Source organism: Dendropsophus ebraccatus, chromosome 14 (assembly GCF_027789765.1).
Source record: "Dendropsophus ebraccatus isolate aDenEbr1 chromosome 14, aDenEbr1.pat, whole genome shotgun sequence".
In the NCBI taxonomy this organism is placed as follows: domain Eukaryota; kingdom Metazoa; phylum Chordata; class Amphibia; order Anura; family Hylidae; genus Dendropsophus; species Dendropsophus ebraccatus.
The window spans coordinates 11693320-11715882 of record NC_091467.1 but is presented as its reverse complement, the minus strand read 5'-3'; the positions used below and the strand labels follow the sequence as shown (position 1 = coordinate 11715882).

Below are 22563 nucleotides of genomic sequence, written 5' to 3'. Positions count from 1 at the left end.
TGGGAGTCAAATGATAAGCGTTCAGCAATGGAGAACGTTGCCGAACCTGAACAATTTGACAAGTTGACTCAACACTACACGCTAGGTAAACATGCACTGTGCGACACTTTTTTTGGCTCCTGTGTACCATATAGTGCAGAAGTAATAGTTCCAGTTGCCTTAACAAAAATAACGGAATAAATCTACACAATGGTTCCAGCAGACTGGGATACACGACCAGTTACAGGAAAATGCACTGGCAACGTCCATAGTGGATCCCTATGATATTGCCCATGTGGATTTTTTGCATGGTGGGTCCTGATGATATAAATGCTCAGCTAAGAAACCCGCAGTGCAGCCAGCAGGAAGGCAAAGCCCTGAATGTAACCAATACTATAGAAATGGTATTTAACCGGCTTTTCTGTACAACAAAACCTTCCTGATGTGTAAACACACATCCCCCGGAATCCAGTCTGATCCCAGCTCACAAGGAATCTCTGAGAACTGCTCCAGGAACACAAGCGAGGGGGTATAAGCCGGGCTTTTCTTCTGCCTAATTGTCTGAGTAATTACCCTCCCCTCCACTATTAAGATAAGGGGTCTCGCTAATAATGCATTGGCCTGAAAGAAAATTCCTCTTGTTACACTGGACAATCTGTTTCCATGACAGCGGTTATTAGTTACTGCAAATGGATTTTCTGTTTAATTGGGGAAATATCTTATGTTTTTCTCTGTGTTTTTTAAAAATGTTCACATTAAGCTTGTATATCCATGGAATTAAATATTAAGTGGAAAGATTTAATGCAGTAAAATGATTACGGAACTGTCGTCATTACAATCCATAGAGTAACAGCACAATAACTACAAGGAATAGTATATACCCGGTGACCTGCCGGGTTGTGATGGGTCCCTTGGGCGCTTATCACTGTGGTCCGGAGTGGAGTTATGACCGCCCCCGACTGTCAGTACCGCCACCCACAGAAAGGGGAGATGACCCAAGGGCGGTGTAACTTTTCCTTTACTGACGAGTACGTTGGCATACAAGTAGACAATACTTTGGACTTGACTAGATCTGCACCGAGAACGGAGGAGATAGTTAACGTAGAGTAGCAGTGCTGACTTGGTTCCGTGCTGAGAATAATAGAGTGAGCTGAGAGCAGCGGAGAAGAGTAGGTTGTGAAAGTCAGAGTAGTAGAGAGAAGTTTGTCCAGAGAGTCCTAACCCAAAGTAGTACTGTGCTCTGCCGGAACTTTAAGAGTAGAATACTTGAGAAGAAGAATACTTGTAAAGAAGAATACTTGTGCCTGTGTTTTGACCTTTGTCGCTACGACCACCTGCCCTACAAATCAATGCCTTACAGTGTCAGATGACCCGTCCTCTTAGGGTGACACAAGCCCCAGTCCTAGTTACCTGAGTTTGGCAAGGTGTCCAAAATTAACTGGTTTCACCTGCGTTGCGAGATAGAGTAAGTAGGCTTATTTTGCAATAGGATACTGTCCTGCACTTTTAGAGATGTTCACGGCGTGGGTAGGGGTGATCCCCGACTTGTCCTCTCTTTAGGTGTTTAGCACTGCATTTGAAGTAGAAGTGTTGCTTTAAAGAAGAAAGCCTCTGTGTCTTTTATGAGCGTCTGTCCACTACCACACTCCAGACTAGACTACACTGGACTTGGTGGGGAACCTGGCAGAGCCAGTGCCCAGCTGGACTACAGCAGGGAATGCCTAGTCTTGGGTCCTCTCTCTACCTAAACTTAGATAAGACTAAATAAGTGTGTGACTACACTTCCTCTCCCCATGTGACAACTTCCTACAGGGAGTGTAACAGCTCCTGTGAGCGGTGGAGAAGAGAGTGCAAGGAGAAAGAAGGATAGAGATAGGTAGAAGGAAAGTACAGCTGTCATTGGTGGTGCAGATCCTAAACAAAACATTAACCCTTGATTCACTATAGCTGTGCAATATACAGACATAGATATATATTTACTAGCGACACCTAGAGGCAAAACTTATACATGACTTCATTACCACTTAAACTTGAGTTACAGACTTTTTGCGAGAGGTGTTTAGACTACTAACACCCGTAGTGGGACACCACATATCTTTTATCTATCTATCTATATATGTATGGGTAAAGTGGCAATATATACAATTTCCACTTACCTCTGCGGGCCATAGAGACTGGTGCCTAGCATCAAAAATAACAGTGTTTGTGGTGCGCTAGGCTAGGCCATCATGGAAGCTGCATATCATTCAGGAGACATATGTATATACAAATAATTCAATTTCACTTATCGGTCATTGGAAATAAGTGGGTGGCACTAGGGGAGATGTCTACCATGGGGGGCACTAGGAGAGATGCCTACCATGGGGGGAACGAGGGGAGATGTCTACCATGGGGGGAACTAGGGGAGATGTCTACCATGGGGGGCACTAGGGGAGATGTCTACCATGGGGGGCACTAGGGGAGATGTCTACCATGGGGGGCACTAGGGGAGATGTCTACCATGGGGGGCACTAGGGGAGATGTCTACCATGGGGGGCACTAGGGGAGATGTCTACCATGGGGGGCACTAGGGGAGATGTCTACCATGGGGGGCACTAGGGGAGATGTCGACCATGGGGGGCACTACCTACTGGGGAGGATACTAGGGGAGATGCCTAAAGGCCTTGGTACACTAAGTGATTATCGGCGATTATGCCTCGGCTCTTACCTGCTCGCTGTTGGTGTGTGTAATAGCATGGGCAGTAAGTGGGGAACAAGCGAGCGAGCACTGATCTGACAAGTCGGCACTCACTTGCTCTTCACCACTGGCCCGTGTAATAGACAGATATGCTATCTACTGGGCGAAGGGTTACAGTCGGATGGGGGAGGAGGGGATCCCAATTGAAAGTTTGAAATAGGGCCCATCCCTTTTAGTTACACCAATACCAATAATACAATGAGACTAAAGATTAATTTCTTTCTTCTATTCCTCCTTTGGCGGGAAGCCTCAGCGATGGCCGTGTATTTTACACACTCACAGACCTCAATTACACGCACACATCGATATCTAATTAGTTTGCTATTAAGTGCCAGTTCAGTGCCCAAAATCCCTCCCATGCCTTCTGCATTATTGCCGTCCTAATTAAGTGCTCACAACTATTTCTAGTTAATTACATGATAAATAGATTTCTGATCTGCACATTAAGCCTTTCAATAGACCGTCCTTTCATAATAATTATACATATCATTCATTTTAACCCTCTAAGGGCCGAGGTTTGGACACCAATGAGCTGATTCACAGTAGTATAGAATATTTTTGGAACATGTTTGAAGGAGCCATCACATCAAATTAACATCAAAGGCGTATGACAGGGCAATATACTCCATGCCTGTAACCATGTGAGCTACAAACACGTCCTATCACGTATTACTGCTCCTATCTGATTTATTATAAACGAGTCCTAGCACTTAGGCTATGTTCACACAGTCAAAATGACGTCCGTTTTTATTGGATAATATACGGAGAACAGTTGGTGTTTTAAGATAACGTCCATTCTTTGCTGTTAAATTGTAAAATTAAAAACAACAGTGATTTTGACTGTGTGTGAACATAGCCTAGGTGTGGTGGGTCACCTGTGGTGACTGCGACCGGTCACTTGGTAGATGGTGCAGTGTGATGCCACTACTGTGGTGGTTGGTCGGTGGAGTATAGCTCAGCCAGGTGGAAGGTTGTTGTGACGCCAATAGTGACTCAGCACACAGGTGTGATTGTATACCCGCTTTTATTTTTTTGTGGCTGGCTATCCTTTTTCCAATAGTCGGTGACCTGCCGGGTTGTGATGGGTCCCTTGGGTGCTTATCACTGTGGTCCGGAGTGGAGATGTGACCCACCCGTACTGTCGGTACCACCACCCACAGAAAGGGGAGATGACCTAAGGACAGTGTAGCATGTGTGTAGGTGCTGGTGCAATAATCACTGAGTCCCGGTAAAATAAATAAACTCTTTCTTTACTGGTAAATCTTCTGTGATACAAGTGAACCCTATAATACAGACTTGACTTCACTAGACCTGCACCGAGAGCTGTTTGAGGTAGAGAGAAGAGTAGCAGTGCGGACTTGGTTGCATGAAGAGTAGAGACAGTTCAGAGTAGTGGAGAGGAGTAGGACATGAGAGTCCCAAACCAATGTAGTACTGTGGTCTGATCGAACTTAACTTTAGAAGAAGAATACTTGAAGAAAATACTTCAAAGAAGAAGAATACTTTTGCCTGTGTTTCAACCTTTTTCGCTATACCACCTTTTGCCCTGCAGTATCAAGGTACCCGTCCTATTAGGGTGACACAAGCCCCAGTCCTAGTTACCTGAGTTGGGAAGTGTCCAAAATTATCCGGTGTCACCTGCATTGCGAGATAGAGTATGTAGGCTCTTAGCTGCTTTGCTCTATCCGGATCAGTTCCTCTACTTTATGATACTGTCCTGCACTATGTTTAAGATGTTCACGGCGTGGGTTGGGGTGATCTCTGACTTGTCCTCTGTTCAGGTGTTTAGCACTGCATCTTGAGAATAAGTTTTACTTTAAAGAAAGTCTCTGTGTTCTCCATGGGGGTACACTACAGCTGGTCTGTCCCGGACAGGGAACCTGGCAGAGCAAGGCTCCTGGCTATACTCAGCAGGGATGCCTGATCTGTGTGTCTTGCTCCACTGAGAAACAGAAAAGAACTTACTAAGTGTGGGTCTACACTTTCTCTCCCCATGTGACAGCTTCCTACAGAGTGTATGTAACAGCTCCTGTGAGTGGTGGAGAAGAGAAAGCAAGAAGAAAGGAGTATAGACATAGGTAGAAGAGAAGAGTAACTCTCATTGATGTGCAGATCACAAACAAAACAATAACCCTTACATGACCACAGCTGTGCAACAGTTACAAATATATTGTCAGTAACCTCTTGCGGTAAAACTCAAATATACACCTTTATTATCACATTGTTTCTTACAGTACAAGGCTTTTGCAAAAGGTGTTCCAACTACTAACACTCGTGGTGGGACACCACATAGGGCTACATGTTGTATATAGTCTATAGGAGACAGCACAGAGCATAGTCTACATCCACACTACAGCAGAGCATAAGAAAGCAGAGACAGTGATGGAGTATGCGGGGAGTAACCAGGGGGGCATATAATAGTCATAGAATGGCCACATATAGTCCTGCTCCTCATACACATATATATATATATATATATATATATATATATATATATATATATATATATATATATAACAAAGGTTGTGGAGTGGTCATCTGAGTCTCCTGCCCTTAGTATCCTTGAGCCACTCTGGGAAAATCTCAGTTCATGCAAGACAGTCCAGGAATTTACAGGAACTGTAGGGTTTTTGCCAAGAAAAATGGGCAGCTTTACCATCCGAGAAAACAAAGAGCCTCATCCACAACTACCACAGGGGACTTCAAGCTGTCATTGATGTTAGAGGGGGTAATACATGGTATTAAGGACTGGGGTATGTGAACTTTTGATCAGGGTCATTTGGATGTTTTTGGTTGTTATTATGATTAAAAAAGAGAAAACAATAAATGACAATAAATGAGAAAACAATAAATGACAATAAATGAGAAAACAATAAATGACAATAAATGGCTTCACCCGACTATTACCCATGAGTGGGAAAAAAAAGATTTTGTGTTATCATTCATATTCTCTGAAAAATTGACAAGAAAGCAACAATTCTGTAAACTTTTGAGCACAACTATATATATTAGATGCTCTTACAAATTCAATGATGATTGTTGTTTTATATATCTGTCTTCTAATATCTATCTATGTCTCTATCTCTATGTCCCGGCCAGGGCATGCAGAGCCATTTCTACCATCAGATGTACCTTACACCTCATCCTCAGGAAATGGTCAAGTTTGATCAAGATCTCCTGCTAGTGTTCTGTCTGGTGCGTCTACTTCTTGTAACTGCAAACCCCAACACATTGGCATTAGTCACCGGAGCCAAAGTCGCAACGTTAGGCAAAAAGAAAATGTGAAAAATGTATTTAGTGACTTTTATAAAAGACAATATAAAACTATGGCAACCAATGAGGACCTTTCTGAATCAGATAACGAAATAAACACAGAAATTAGTAATATTCTGCTAACATAGAATTTTTTGTTTGTGCTACTTGTACCTAATTATATTTTTACTTGCTCCCATCGACCCATTGTACTTGTTTGCTATGCCAGGTTCCAACAGTATAATATATCCCAAACGCTGTAGGGTTTATATCACCTCCAAATGATCTCTTAAAGGGAATAAATCACCTGTGACCAGGTCCCAGTGCCTGGATAGAGCTCTCTGATGCTGTGGCCAGCAGACTCTGCTGGGGGACTATTTTTAAAATATTGAATTCTTTAAAGGGGTTATCCAGCGCTACAAAAACATGGCCACTTTTCCCCCTACTGTTGTCTCCAGTTCAGGTGCAGTTTGCAATTAAGCTCCATTTACTTCAATGGAACTGAGTTTCAAAACTCCCCCCAAACTGAAGACAACAGTGGGGGGAAAGGTGGCCATGTTTTTGTAGCGCTGGATAACCCCTTTAATCTTCCCTCCTGGTTCCTGGTAACTAGACATGGGGGCGGAGCCATAGCAGCATGTATTCATGCTGCCTCCGCCCTCTTCTCAGACACTAATACTTGATTGGCAGCCTGGGTGCTAACTTTTCCATTAAGTTTCCAGTGCTAAAGCTGCCAATCGGGTGTGATATGTCACTTCTTTCTACAAGGTTCTGCTTAGAAATCAAATCAGCTGGTGCCAAAAAGTGCCAGAGATTTGTTATTTTATTTCTATTTAAAAATCTCGAGTATTCCAATACTTATTAGCTGCTGTATGTCCTGCAGGAAGTGGTGTATACTCTCCAGTCTAACATTGTGCTCTCTGCTGCCACCTCTGTCCATGTCAGGAACTGTCCAGAGCAGCAGCAAATACCCATAGAAAACCTCTCCTGCTCTGGACAGTTCCTGACATGGACAGAGGTGGCAGCAGAGAGCACTGTGTCAGACTGGAAAGAATACACCATTTCCTGCAGGCCATACAGCAGCTGATAAGTACTGGAAGACTACAGATAGGAGTAAATGGCAAAATCTCTGGCACTTTCTAGCACCAGTTTTAGCACTTTTTTCCCACCAAAGTACTCCTCTAATAGGAGCTTTAGAACAGACCCCACCACCACCATTGTGACCTGGAGAAAATGCTTGTTTACAGTGGTACTAGAATGAGTAATATGGCCTTAAAGGGGTTATCTGGCTAGGGACAAATATATATATATATATATATATATATATATATATATATATTTGCAAGTATGTAGAAAACAATTAAGAAGCTATACTTCTTATATGGAATGCTTCCACCTTCACTTCCAAAACAGACTCATCTCGGCAGTGACGGCCCACTCAGCCAAACACTGGCTGCGGTGCTGTCCCATCTTGGTCAGTGATTGGCTGGGTGGGCTGCCAACCCTGAGACCAGTCAATCTCAGAAATGGAGGTGGGATCATTCAGCACAGGACCTGGGCCTGGGTGACACAGGGGAAGCGGAAAGAGGTAAGTATAGCTTCTTTATTGTTTTCTATACACTTGCAAATATATATATATATACATATATATATATCATATATACTTTAAATATTTATAATATATATATATATATATATATATATATATATATATATATATATGAGAGAGAGAGAGATTTCTACTAATATACAAACAAAATCTGCTTGTAATCATATGAAGCAAAAATTCTATTCTTAAGTACTGTACGTCTCCCGGCTATGGGGAAGGTTGTACTATCTTGCATATATTAATAAACACTGATCTTTAAACTCTGCGTACAGCATGTTATATAAATCTGCAGAATCCTCTAATCTTCAGTGCCGCTCTCTGTACCCAGCCATCATCTTACGGTGAAGAATTCAGTCTAAACATGGTCTTCTATCAAAATAGCGCAAAAGAGAAGAGAGAGAGAGAGAGGTTCCATGCTACATCCGACTCAATTCCCATTCTGCCCCTTGAGAAAATGCAATAGATTGCATGTGTCTGCAAATATTTATTTGGTGCAATAATAGAGCTATATATATATTTCAGCTAAGTGATATTCTCTGGCTGCAGCTTCCCATTGGCTGCCGAAATGTCATGCAATATTAATACACCCAGCACACCAAATAAATGGGCCTCTCTAATTGCATCCGCACATTCAGTAATTATACTGGTGTAATCAAGTGGAAATATTTCCATTGTCCATGAGAGATATTTTTGTCCTAGTAATGAATTGGAATATCATGAAACTCCTTCAAAGCAAATAGAATGCGAGTACACAACATGAAAGGGGCCCTTTTGATGGAGAGAAATAATACAGTGTATCCTTGGATTAATGCATTCTAAATGGAACTAGGAGAGAAGGAGAGGAGAAGAGGAGGGCTTTATTATAATTCCTGGCTAGTGGGCGAAGAATTTTACCAGGAAAATACATATCCGTATCTGTGTGTGTTATCAAAGAAAATATAGAACATACATGACATATATCTATCTATCTATCTATATATATATATATATATATATATATATATATATATGTACACACACAGTATTGAGAATGTCATGATATTTTGTATATTTTCTCAAGCCATTGTTATAATATGGCACTGACCTTCTAAAAGCACGGAGTTGCTTATGTTCCTTCTTTCAATTCAGCTGGTGCTAGAAAGTGCCAAATATTTATATTTAAAAATCTCAAGTCTTCCAGTACTTATCACCTGCTGTAAGTCCTGCAGGAAGTGGTGTATTCTTTCCAGTCTGACACAGTGCTCTCTGCTGCCACCTCTGTCCATGTCAGGAACTGTCCAGAGCAGTAGCAAATCCTGATAGAAAACCTCTCCTGCTCTTCAGTCTTGAAAGAATACATGTTCCTACAGGACATACAGTAGCTAATAAGTACTGGAAGACTTAAGTTTTTTTTGTATTATTTAATAGAAGTAAATTGCAAATCTCTGGCACTTTGAAATGATTTTTTTTTGTATTGCTATATATATATATATATATATATATATATATATATATATATAGAGAGAGAGAGAGAGAGAGAGAGATATACACACTGCTTGCAATCATTGAATAAATGAGATCCACTTTGACCATGCGACGTGTCAGTGCATGATTTTTCTGTGCACGATATTGAATAAAGCTACAAATGAGCACACCATTGTTTTTCTTGTGCACTTTTCTGTGTGTTTGATGTGTCACATGACCCCCTTCCCATTGAAAAATGTAAAGTTGAATTCAAAATGGCGGCTTTGCAGAAGGCCGCCATGGGCGTCACCCGACCTCAAATGTTTTAGTCTCCCATGTACTAATATGCCACAAACAGTAAAGTGGTATCAGCAACTACTTCCATTTTACCAGGGTGTATCTATACTTATGGTCCCGTGTAATAAACACAACGATCAGCCGGTAACAACGATCATTGGCTGATCATTGATATAGGTTTATACTTATAATTATCGGGCACCGAATGCTCATCGCTACATGTAATAACGGTGCGCGGCCGGTGCATACATTACCTATCCATGGTGCAGGGCTCCTCTTGCGGTCCGCTTCTCCCCAGGTTCCATGTGCTGCAGCTTCAGAGTGGCCTGTCTGAGTTGACAGGCCGATCAGCCAATCACTGGCTGGGACCACCGCGGCCAGTGATTGGCTGAGCGGCCTGGCAGCTAAAGACAGGCCGCTCTGAAGCTGGAGCGACCTGGGGAGAAGCGGACCGCAAGAGGAGCCCTGCACTATGGATAGGTAATGTATGCTGTTTAAAGCAAGGGCTGCAAGGACATCAGTTACAATGTCCATGCAGCACTTGTTAAACGATTATCGGGCCGTGTAATAGGCCCAGTAAACGAGCGCCGATCTAGCAGATCCGCGCTTGTTTACAGATATTATCGGGCCCTCATTGGGCCATGTAATAGGACCCTGAGCTAAGAGACTGAAACTCTATTAGAAAGGTATCATGTAACTTCTCTTGGGAACCAAAAAGAAAAAGAAAAGATACTGAATTAAAAAAAATAAATACTTCCTCGATAAAAGATACTGACCAGGCTGATTCTATAATTTCCTATTTCCTGTCTTCTTGGTTAAGAAAAGGCCTGAAAATCCCGAATCCTAATCTTCCATCTTCTGGCGTTCGCATCGCACGGTGGAATTGTTATTCCGTCTGCAAAAAGGAAAAGAAAACAAGCAGAAAATTAATTATGGTCAATAGCGGTAACAGCAAAGTTGGGTAAAAGAGCACAAAAATGGTCAATTATGAAGCTACAATAATGTGGATTCACAGCACATTTCATTAGGCATAAATGTGTCTCCCCACATTCATCTTGTAAACCAGATGGAATCTACTTTAGCAGGTCTAGGCTGAGAAAATGTCTTTTAGATATCCTGCTGATACACATTAGCACTGGCAAGTAGGCTTGATTATAGCTTGGAATTCTCCGAGCATAGAATGCCTTAAAGCTAAAGTAGCCAAAAGAGGCAGCGATGAAGTCTAAAGGTAAAGCAAAGCCATAGTGCATGGTAAGGAAGGAAATCTCCAGCTCCAAAGAGGTAAAAATTCTCGAATGCTTTATTTCATCACATTAAAAGCGAATATTTTGTAACCCTTTCAATCAACAATGTATCTTATCAGAGAAAATGTCTATTTCTCCACCACCTATTAAACTAATTTCCTCCCCTCCCCCCGCACAGGATATCAACATCATATTAAACACATCACCTACGTATTTTGGGGTGTAACCCTTTCTATAAATCAATAGTACAATACCATGGTACAATGTTGCAATATATCTTACCAGAGAAAAATGCCTATTTCTCCACAACCTATTAAACTTGTTTCCTTCCTTCTAAACTCAGCTGTACATAGAAGCCTATAAAGAGAAAGTAAATCAATGATCTGCATAGTGAGACAAAGAGAAATAAACAGCTAGAGGCTGTTGAAAGCTTTGGTATGTGTTAAGTCTTAATCTTACCCAAATTCCTCACTTATATTGGTCAATACTACTCTATATAGTCCACATTCTGCTTCTGAGGGTGTGCTATAGAGGTAGAAAGGAGCAGAAACCTCTCCCCTGGGTGTGTATACAGTGTATAGAGACATCGTAGCAGCTAGTCTCCTGCTTTTAAGGGTATATTATAGAGATATAGAGGAGCAGGACCCTCTCCCCTGTGTGTATACAGTGTATGGAGACATCATAGCAGCTAGTCTCCTGCTCTAAGGGTGTACTATAGAGATATAGGGGAGCAGGTTCCTCTCTTCTATGTATATACAGTGTATGGAGACATCAAAGCAGCTAGTCTCCTGCTTCTGAAGGTGTACTATAGAGATATAGGGGAGCAGGATCCCCTCTTCTGTATATACAGTATGTGGAGACATTGTAGCAGCTAGTCTCCTGCTTCTGAGGGTGTACTATAGAGATATAGGGAAGCAGGACCCCCTCTTCTGTATATATACAGTGTATGGAGACATATCTGCTAGTATCCTGTTTTCTGAGGGTGTACTATAGAGATTAAGAGGAGCAGAATCTTATCTAATATATATATATACATATATATATATATATATATATATATATATATATATATATATATATATCCAGTGTATGGAGACATCATAGCAGCCAGTTTCCTGATTCTGAGGGTGTACTATAGAGATATAGGGGAGCAGGACCCCCTCTTCTGTATATACAGTGTATGGAGACATTGTAGCAGCTAGTCTCCTGCTTCTGAGGGTGTACTATAGAGATTGAGAGGAGCAGGACCCCCTCTTCTGTGTATATCCAGTGTATGGAGACATCATAGCAGCTAGTCTCCTGCTTCTGAGGATGTACTATAGAGATATACGGGAGCAGGACCCCCTCTTCTGTGTATATACAGTGTATGGAGACATCATAGCAGCTAGTCTCCTGCTTCTGAGGGTGTACTATAGAGATATAGGGGAGCAGGACCCCCTCTTCTGTATATACAGTGTATGGAGACATTGGAGCAGCTAGTCTCCTGCTTCTGAGGGTGTAGTATAGAGATATAGGGGAGCAGGACCCCCTCTTCTGTATATATACAGTGTATGGAGACATTGTAGCAGCTAGTCTCCTGCTTCTGAGGGTGTACTATAGAGATTGAGAGGAGCAGGACCCCCTCTTCTGTGTATATCCAGTGTATGGAGACATCATAGCAGCTAGTCTCCTGCTTCTGAGGGTGTACTATAGAGATATACGGGAGCAGGACCCCCTCTTCTGTGTATATACAGTGTATGGAGACATCATAGCAGCTAGTCTCCTGCTTCTGAGGGTGTACTATAGAGATTGAGAGGAGCAGGACCCCCTCTTCTGTGTATATCCAGTGTATGGAGACATCATAGCAGCTAGTCTCCTGCTTCTGAGGGTGTACTATAGAGATATAGGGGAGCAGGACCCCCTCTTCTGTGTATATACAGTGTATGGAGACATCATAGCAGCTAGTCTCCTGCTTCTGAGGGTGTACTATAGAGATTGAGAGGAGCAGGACCCCCTCTTCTGTGTATATCCAGTGTATGGAGACATCATAGCAGCCAGTTTCCTGATTCTGAGGGTGTTATAGCCTGTGGAGATCTCTAGTAGGGGTAGCGAGAATAAAGCAGTCCTTATGCCAATTTAACATAAAAAGTCCACCTTGGCTTTATTGTGAAATATAAAATTTCAGACAAAATTAAACGTAGCAGCACTGTGCAAAAACAGGATACAAAATAAAGTCCTGTAACTAAACAGAGGTCTCACCTTACTCAACCAAAGAGAAATAGATAACAGCAGTGTCTGAACAGGTGAGTGGCTTCCAGGCTCTCAGCAATCTCCAGCCTTCTGAGCTGCCTTTTATGAGCTGGAGCGATTAGCACCTGAGCACAAGGTGTGGACTGGAGTGGGGAGGGAATGGCAGGTCCCACTACCAAACCTACCCGCCATTCCAATAGAATCCAGGCCCGGAAATACTAAATAACAGTGCAGCAGAATATCTCTGCTGAATTGCACATCTTTTCGGAGTTTACCCTCTCATCCCAGCTAGCAGCCTGGGTGAGATGTACTGTATACCCCCTCCGGTATTTTACCTGTCTACTAGCCATATAGGTGTACAGGATCCCCTCTTCTCCATGTCTTCTGAATATGAGAGCCACCAAGGCAGCTAGCCTCTAACCACTCCCAGAAGACAAGTAAAGGCTGATGGAGGCCGCACAGTAAAACACCATTTGTAGTTGATATAATAGATGGAAATAGTGCTAGTCCACATGGACACATACAGGACAGCTTAGGCCGGGTTCACACATTAGATACAAAAAGCAGCCATAGAGAAGAGTACAAACCTGATCAATTGGGGAAGGCCAACATACAGCTGGTTGTTTCTTGGCCAAGTTGGTTGAATTCCAAAGCCTTCTGTTGTACAAGATTATTGATTGAGATTTTATTGTAGGTTGATATAAGCAGACGTGGTATTTGTAATCACAGAGGCTTATGTCCTGACGTCATTATTTATTGGCTAGCCGAGAATAAAGATCTCATATCTGATTATATCACTTCCCAGACCCCTCGGGCCCCGTGAGGCTGGTAAGTCTTAGTTTAATATTGACTCTTCTTCTATTCATTCTGACTTTCTATATGATGGGATACTAACAGATTCAAAAATACCTATACATCTAATGTTTCAGTCATCACCACATCTGAAATATATATATTATAATATATATCTTATATTATGGGTCATGGTGGACAGAATGAGCAACATACTCATACTTAAAGGGAATCTGTGGGAATGAGGGCAGCATAAACTAGTGACAGAAATGCTGAACAGAACAATATATTACTTACATCATTCTGTTCTCCTAATATGCAGGAGAATGGGATTCATACCACACCCCTCCCCCTGCCCTCCAGCTGCTGATTGACAGTTAACTGTCTATACACAGCATGGATAGATAACTGACAATCAGCAGCTGGTGGGGCAGTTTGCTGGTACTCATAAATATCCAGGACTACTAAGCACACACTACATAATGGAGAGGACTATTTATTGTCCATGTTATTCAGAAGGATATCTCCAAATCAGCTGCACAGAACATTGTAAGTGATACATCATCCTGCTCAGCTTCTCTGTCACTAGTTTATGCTACTCTTAGATAGGACAGCACAAACCTGCTCACAGAGTATATATATATATATATATATATATATATTTCTTGCAGGTATATAGATTTTTTTTGCAGTTTTTTTTGTATCTAACAAGAATTGATATAATTTTTAATACAATTTTACAATTCAAGACACAAAAAAAACAAGGTAAATACAGTATCCAGTATCCCCTTTTGTTGTGCGGAGTCCCCAAAGTCGGGCATCTAGATGGATCACTCGGCATTTGATTACTGGTGCCTGAAAAAGTTGGATGGAGTTCTAGGAGTCCAAGAAATCATGGATCCAGCCTATGGCCTATGTCTGTATCCATGTTTTCCAAAACTCCCAAGGCCTGAATCCAACTTCTGTAGCCACCAGTATTCAAACGGAGAATGTTTGGACTTGAGCATGCCCTGGTTTGGCTCATCTCAGGGCAACAAGGACAAATCTAGTAAGAACGTTATCTAGAGAGGTAACCGTCTTCCCAGCTTCAGTGAATACATGGCACTACCCTTATTATAAGAGCAAACAACTGGCAATCAAATAAAGGGAATTGATGAGAGACCACCTAGGGCCGACCTGGTAATTAGGAGAGGATGGTCGTGCGGTAGCCTTCCGGTAACTATCTGCTTTTTCCTTCCCTGGGATTACGTTGAAGCACAGAATTCTGCTCTGGGTGACACTTACATGCTGTACTACAATTTGTTTCCATGTTTTTATTTTTTATGTGGAGTGTATCAAAAACCCATCATGCAGATTTCCCTTCTGTTTATTAATGACATGCTAAATTGAATAATTAGATGTTGTTTCCCTTTGTGTGATGAATTTATCAGTCTGGAATACACACCAGGGATTTTACATCATTTACATAACGAGCCTGGATGAAAAAAGACCGCTGCACTCTCTCGGCTCCACCAAGCTACAGACCATGGATACAAAGGAGACCGCCGCACTCTCTCGGCTCCACCGAGCTACAGACCATGGATACAAAGGAGACCGCCGCACTCTCTCGGCTCCACCGTGCTACAGGCCATGGATACAAAGGAGACCACCGCACTCTCTCGGCTCCACCGAGCTACAGGCCATGGATACAAAGGAGACCACCGCACTCTCTCGGCTCCCCTGAGCTACAGGCCATGGATACAAAGGAGACCACCGCACTCTCTCGGCTCCCCTGAGCTACAGACCATGGATACAAAGGAGACCGCCGCACTCTCTCGGCTCCACCAAGCTGCAGACCATAGATACAAAGGAGACCGCTGCACTCTTTCCTCTCCACCGAGCTACAGGCCATGGATACAAAGGAGACCGCCGCACTCTCTCGGCTCCACCAAGCTACAGACCATGGATACAAAGGAGACCGCTGCACTCTCTCGGCTCCACCAAGCTACAGGCCATGGATACAAAGGAGACCGCCGTACTCTCTCGGCTCCACCAAGCTACAGGCCATGGATACAAAGGAGACTGCCGCACTCTCTCGGCTCCACCAAGCTACAGACCATAGATACAAAGGAGACCGCTGCACTCTCTCCTCTCCACCGAGCTACAGGCCATGGATACAAAGGAGACCGCCGCACTCTCTCGGCTCCACCAAGCTACAGACCATGGATACAAAGGAGACCGCTGCACTCTCTCGGCTCCACCAAGCTACAGACCATAGATACAAAGGAGACCGCCGTACTCTCTCGGCTCCACCAAGCTACAGGCCATGGATACAAAGGAGACTGCCGCACTCTCTCGGCTCCACCAAGCTACAGACCATAGATACAAAGGAGACCACCGCACTCTCTCCGCTCCACGGAGCTACAGGCCATGGATACAAAGGAGACCGCCGCACTCTCTCCGCTCCACCGAGCTACAGGCCATGGATACAAAGGAGACCGCCGCACTCTCTCCGCTCCACCGAGCTACAGGCCATGGATACAAAGGAGACCGCCGCACTCTCTCGGCTCCACCGAGCTACAGGCCATGGATACAAAGGAGACCGCCGCACTCTCTCGGCTCCACCGAGCTAAAGGCCATGGATACAAAGGAGACCGCTGCACTCTCTCAGCTCCACCAAGTTACAGGCCATGGATACAAAGGAGACCGCTGCACTCTCTCAGCTCCACCAAGCTATAGGCCATGGATACAAAAGAGACCGCCGCACTCTCTCCGCTCCACCGAGCTACAGGCCATGGATACAAAGGAGACCACCACACTCTCTCAGCTCCACTGAGCTACAGACCATGGATACAAAGGAGACCTCCGCACTCTCTCGGCTCCACCGAGCTACAGGCCTTGGATACAAAGGAGACCGCCGCACTCTCTCAGCTCCACCGAGCTACAGACCATGGATACAAAGGAGACCTCCGCACTCTCTCGGCTCCACCGAGCTACAGGCCTTGGATACAAAGGAGAACGCCGCACTCTCTCGGCTCCACCAAGCTACAGGCCTTGTATACAAAGGAGACCGCCGCACTCTCTCGACTCTACCGAGCTTTAGACCATGGATGCAAAGGAGACCGCTACAGTCTCTCAGCTCCCCCGAGCTACAGACCATGGATACAAAGGAGACCTCCGCACTCTCTCGGCTCCACCGAGCTACAGGCCTTGGATACAAAGGAGACCGCCGCACTCTCTCGGCTCCACCGAGCTACAGGCCATGGATACAAAGGAGACCGCCGCACTCTCTCGGCTCCACCGAGCTAAAGGCCATGGATACAAAGGAGACCGCTGCACTCTCTCAGCTCCACCAAGTTACAGGCCATGGATACAAAGGAGACCGCTGCACTCTCTCAGCTCCACCAAGCTATAGGCCATGGATACAAAAGAGACCGCCGCACTCTCTCCGCTCCACCGAGCTACAGGCCATGGATACAAAGGAGACCACCACACTCTCTCAGCTCCACTGAGCTACAGACCATAGATACAAAGGAGACCACCGCACTCACTCAGCTCCATGGAGCTACAGGCCATGGATACAAAGGAGACCGCCGCACTCTCTCAGCTCCACCGAGCTACAGACCATGGATACAAAGGAGACCTCCGCACTCTCTCGGCTCCACCGAGCTACAGGCCTTGGATACAAAGGAGAACGCCGCACTCTCTCGGCTCCACCAAGCTACAGGCCTTGTATACAAAGGAGACCGCCGCACTCTCTCGACTCTACCGAGCTTTAGACCATGGATGCAAAGGAGACCGCTACAGTCTCTCAGCTCCCCCGAGCTACAGACCATGGATACAAAGGAGATCGCCGCACTCTCTTGGCTCCAGCGAGCTACAGACCATCGATACAAAGGAGACCGCCGCACTCTCTTGGCTCCACCAAGCTACAGGCCTTGGATACAAAGGAGAACGCCGCACTCTCTCGGCTCCACCGAGCTATAGACCATGGATACAAAGGAGATTGCCGCACTCTCTCAGCTCCACCGTGCTACAGACCATGGATACAAAGGAGACCACCGCACTCTCTCGGCTCCACCGAGCTATAGGCCATGGATACAAAGGAGACCGCCGCACTCTCTCGGCTCCACCGAGCTATAGGCCATGGATACAAAGGAGACTGCTGCACTCTCTTGGCTCCACCGAGCTACAGGCCATGGATACAAAGGAGACCGCTGCACAGGACCTCAGCACTATCTATGAAGAGAAGGAAAAAGTGAAGGGACGTCACTGTGCCGTCTCATTCTTAGTGGATTAGAGTCCTATAAGATAAAGTGATTTTTTACAATTAACGGTTATTTATCGTTAACCTGAAATCGCTCACTGTATTTCACAGAACGATAGTCGTTAGTTATGATCATTTACTCCATCTGATCCCAGCAAAAGACAGAACGATGTGCAATTACACTGAACGATTAGTGACCGATAAGCGAACAACTAACAATGATTTTAGGGTCAGATCTAAATCAACGACATGCGAACGATTTTTCGATCATTGCCAGCAAATACACAGTACGATTATCGTTTAAAATCGAATAATATAGAAGTTTTCCGCACAATAATTGTCCCATGTAATAGGCTCATTACTGTTACTGCTACTGCTCTGGACAGTTCCTGACATGGACAGAGGTGGCAGCAGAGAGCACTGTGTCAGACTGGAAAGAATACACCACTTCCTGCAGGACATACAGCAGCTGATAAGTACTGGAAGACAGGAGATTTTTAATTTACAAATCTTTATAACTTTCTGACACAAGTTGGTGATCCCACTCATGATTGATCTGTGAGTGACAGTTATATCTGTATGGACACATTGGCTATACACGCCTGATGACAAGTCAAAAGTTATATCTAATGACAATGGACTAGACCTAGTTGCTAAAACAGTCACAAAAAGTTCAGTATTTTTTAAAAACTTAAACCCCATTGGGCTGGTATCCTGTTATAGTTCCTCCCTTTTACCGCTGGGGGTGGTAACACTTTATATTTAATTTCCTCCTAAAAGATCTTAATATTCTCCTTTCAAGCCCGGCGCGTAGTTCTTGACCTGAAGGATATGTTCCTCCTCGTCTCTTCACGGTTTATTCCTCATTAAATAACTTGCACCAGTAAACTGCAGATAAAACATCCAATTAAGTAGCGATTTGCGTTAATGCCTTGGACGCGCCGCTCGCGAAGGAACTGTGAGGGAAGTGCAAATTACTGTTAAATTTGTAACAAATCTATCGAAGACGAGCACAGCCAGGAAATAACTAATTAATTTTTATCAAGAAATTCAGCGAGCAGGAGCGTTTCCAGCGTCTGTTTGCTTAAGCAATAGACCCGGCTCCTGTGTATTACCGCTATATAAATGGGCTCCGTAACGGGAGTTAATGACACAATGCCGGTGGGTGGGATCCGTAATAAAATGATACGATCCCCATCATTTCCTCCTCCCCTGGTTCTTCCCTGATGCTCCGCCACCCCGTACCCGCTCCGCTATATTAGCAAATAATTCCAACAATATTAAACTCCCCCTGCTCCATGATTTTAATATAATGGTAAACATGCAAATTAGGAGCAATAAAAAAATACTACATTACTAGTCTAATCCCACGTGTGTACTCTATAGGCACAACTCGTAGGTATAGAGTTTATTAGTTTGGCCAAGCCGTGTTTTCTGGTTCTTCTATTAGTTTGCTTAAAGGGAATGTATCATCTAAATTTATCATCAGATACTAAAAATTGTTCTTTTATTGGAATTTGTTTTTATTTTTTGCAATTTTTATTTTATTTGACTTTTTGTACATTGTTATGGGGGCGGCAATCTTGCTTGAGCTGTTTTTAACAGCATTTAGTGAAATGCTTTACAGCAAGACTCATGGACATAGACGACAATAGACAGACTCTCTCCCCTTGAGATGAATGTGCAAAAGAAGAGCCTGTGGAGCCTCATTGAAGAGTCTCGAAACACAGGACTAGCCAGATATCCCTCCGGGAAGGACCCAGCCAAGTCACAGAGCATGCCTAAAAAACTTTCCCATATTGTTCAAGTGTCCCTTCTAGTATATTGTTCCCTAGATTCATATAGCTGCTATGAAGTATATCACTGAATTCTGTTAACAGAGCAAAGCAGAATCTTAGGGTCCTATTACACAAAGCGATTTTTAACGATTAACGACTAACGATAAACGATTGCAAACGAGATTTTATATCGTTAACCTGAAATCGTCCACCATATTACACAGAACGATAGTCGTTAGTTATGATCGTTACTAAGATCATTACTAAGATCATTACTTCCTTCTGATCCCAGCAAAACAATGAACTAAGTGCAATTACACTGAACGATTAGTAAAAAAAACGCGGAACTTGAGTGAACGAATGTGAAATTACAGCGAACGATTAACAATGATTTTAGGTTCAGAACTAAATAAACGATTAACGACACACAAAAGATTTTTTCATCCTTGCCTGCAATTACACAGAAGGATTATCGTTCAAATTCGAACGATATAATGATTTTTCGCACGATAATCGTCCCGTGTAATAGGACCATTAGGCAACATGTCCAGAAAGACGCCCCTCCTCAGTAAAAAAAAAAAAAAAAAACGCATGAAAGCCAACCAAGAGTTTGCCAAAAAGCCCCTTGCGGACTCTCAGACTGTGAAATACAAAATTCAATAGTCTGAAACTAAAACAGATTTTTTTTTGGCTTCAATTTTAAGCATCCTGTCTGGAGAACACCTGGCACCATCATCGCCCACCCAATACCATCTCTACAGTGAAGCATGGTGGTGGTTGCATACTGTGAGGGTGTTTTTCAGCAGTTTGGACAGAAAGACTAGTCAGGGTTAAAGGAAAGATTAAGAGATATTGTTAATGAAAACCTGATCTACAGTGCTAGGATTAAACAAACTCGCCAAAAGTTCAGGTTTGGCAACATTAGTCCAGATCCGCACACTCTGCATTTGACTACTGGCGGCTGGACAAATTGAATGCCGCCCTAGGGAGTACTGAAAAACCTGAATACAGCCATAGGCCACAGGCTCCAACTAGTTCAGATGCCGGGAGTCAAATGCCGAGTGTTAAGGTTCGGGAGAATGTTACCAAACCCGAACCTTCCGCAAGTTCGCTCATCACAATTCTGGACCTTAGACTGAAGGTTCACCTGTTAACAAGACAGTGACCCTAAGCACACAGCCAAGACAACACAGGAACGGCTTAGGGGCAATTCTGTGAACAACCTTGACTTGAACCAAATTATCCCAATTCAACATCTTTAGAGAGACCTGAAAATTGCTCCACCGATGGCCCCCCATCCAACCTTACATCTCAGGACAGACCTGAAAACGGCTCAACCGATGCCCCCCCCCCCCCATTCAACCTAACATCTATAGAGAGACCTGAAAACGGCTCCACCGCTGGCCCCCCATCTAACCTAATATTTATGGAAAGACCTGAAAATGGCTCCACCGATGGCCCCCATCCAACCTAACATCTATAGAGAGACCTAAAAACAGCTTCACTGATGGCCCCATCCAACCTAACATCTATGTGGAAACCTGAAAATGGCTCTACCGATTGCCCCTATCCAACCTAACATCTATCGAGAGACCTGAAAATTGCTCCACCGATGGCCCCCCCATCCAACCTTACATCTCAGGACAGACCTGAAAACAGCTCAACCGATGACCCCCCATCTAACCTAACATCTATAGAGAGACCTGAAAACAGCTCCACCGCTGGCCCCTAATCTAACCTAATATTTATGGAAAGACCTGAAAACGGCTCCACCGATGGCCCCATCCAACCTAACATCTATTCAGAGACCTGAAAACAGCTCCACTGATGGCCCCATCCAACCTAACATCTATGTAGAAACCTGAAAATGGCTCCACCGATTGCCCCTGTCCAACCTAACATCTATTGAGAGACCTGAAAATGGCTCCACTGATGGCCCCCATCCAACCTAACATCTATGAAGAGATCTGAAAATGGCTCCATCAATGGCCCCCATCCAACCTAACATCTATGGAGAGACCTAAAAACGGCTCCACCGATGGCCTCCACCCAACCTAACATCTATGGAGAAATCTGAAAATGGCTCCACCAATGGCCCTCATCACACATAACATCTATGGAGAGACCTGAACATGGCTCCACCAATGGCCCCCATCCAACCTATCATCTATGGAGACACCTGAACATGGCTCCACCGATTGCCCCCATCCAACCAAACATCTATGGAGAGACCTGAAAATGGCTCCACTGATGGCCCCCACCCAACCTAACATCTATGAAGAAATCAGAAAATGGCTCCACTGATGACCCTCATCTAACCTAACATCTATGGAGAGATCTGAAAATGCCTACACTGATGGCCCCATCCAACTTAACATCTATGGGGAGACCTGACAATAGCTTAACTGATGGCCCTCATCCAACCTAACATCTACGGAGAGACATGAAAGCGGCTCCACTGATGACCCCCCTTCCAACATAACATCTCTGGAGAGACCTGAAAATGGCTCCATCGATGGCCCACCATGCAACCTACCATCTACGGAGAGACCTGAAAATGGCTCTATCGATGGCTTCCATCCAACCTAACATCTCTGGAGAGACCGGAAAATGGCTCCATCGATGGCTTCCATCCAAACTAACAGAGCCTGAGATCTGCAGAGAAGAATGACAGAAAATTCCAAAATCCAGGTGGTATCAAACCCAAGAAAACTGGAGGCTCCAATGTTGAAACTATGTCTTTTTTTTTTTTTAACCAAGGCGTGCACGGACGCTGACTTCTCCATAGACTTTAATAGAACAAGTTATTAGATTCAATAGCAGCCACATTTCATGTTTTTCTTTTCTTCTTAAATTTAGAGTCCGTGAACCCAACCTAACAATTATTACCGAGGTCAGATACTTTTCATTGTACGGCACTGAATAGGTGGCAGAGCGGTTCACATTTGCTTAGTAGC

The 22563-nt window shown here is 43.9% G+C and overlaps 1 long non-coding RNA gene across 3 annotated transcripts in view; it reads right to left on the bottom strand.

Annotated features, from left to right (window-relative positions):
• Positions 1-22563, bottom strand: part of LOC138772246 (uncharacterized) — a 104372-nt gene that overhangs the window by 39426 nt on the left and 42383 nt on the right. For 2 of the 3 annotated variants that reach the window (XR_011359728.1, XR_011359730.1), the window contains 3 exons: positions 10844-10918; positions 10094-10212; positions 5579-5930 (listed from right to left, as the gene is read on the bottom strand). This is a non-coding gene — a long non-coding RNA (uncharacterized lncRNA). Of the gene's footprint in view, positions 1-5578; positions 5931-10093; positions 10213-10843; positions 10919-22563 lie in introns of those variants that run through there. The other variant, XR_011359729.1, reaches the window with a different exon arrangement.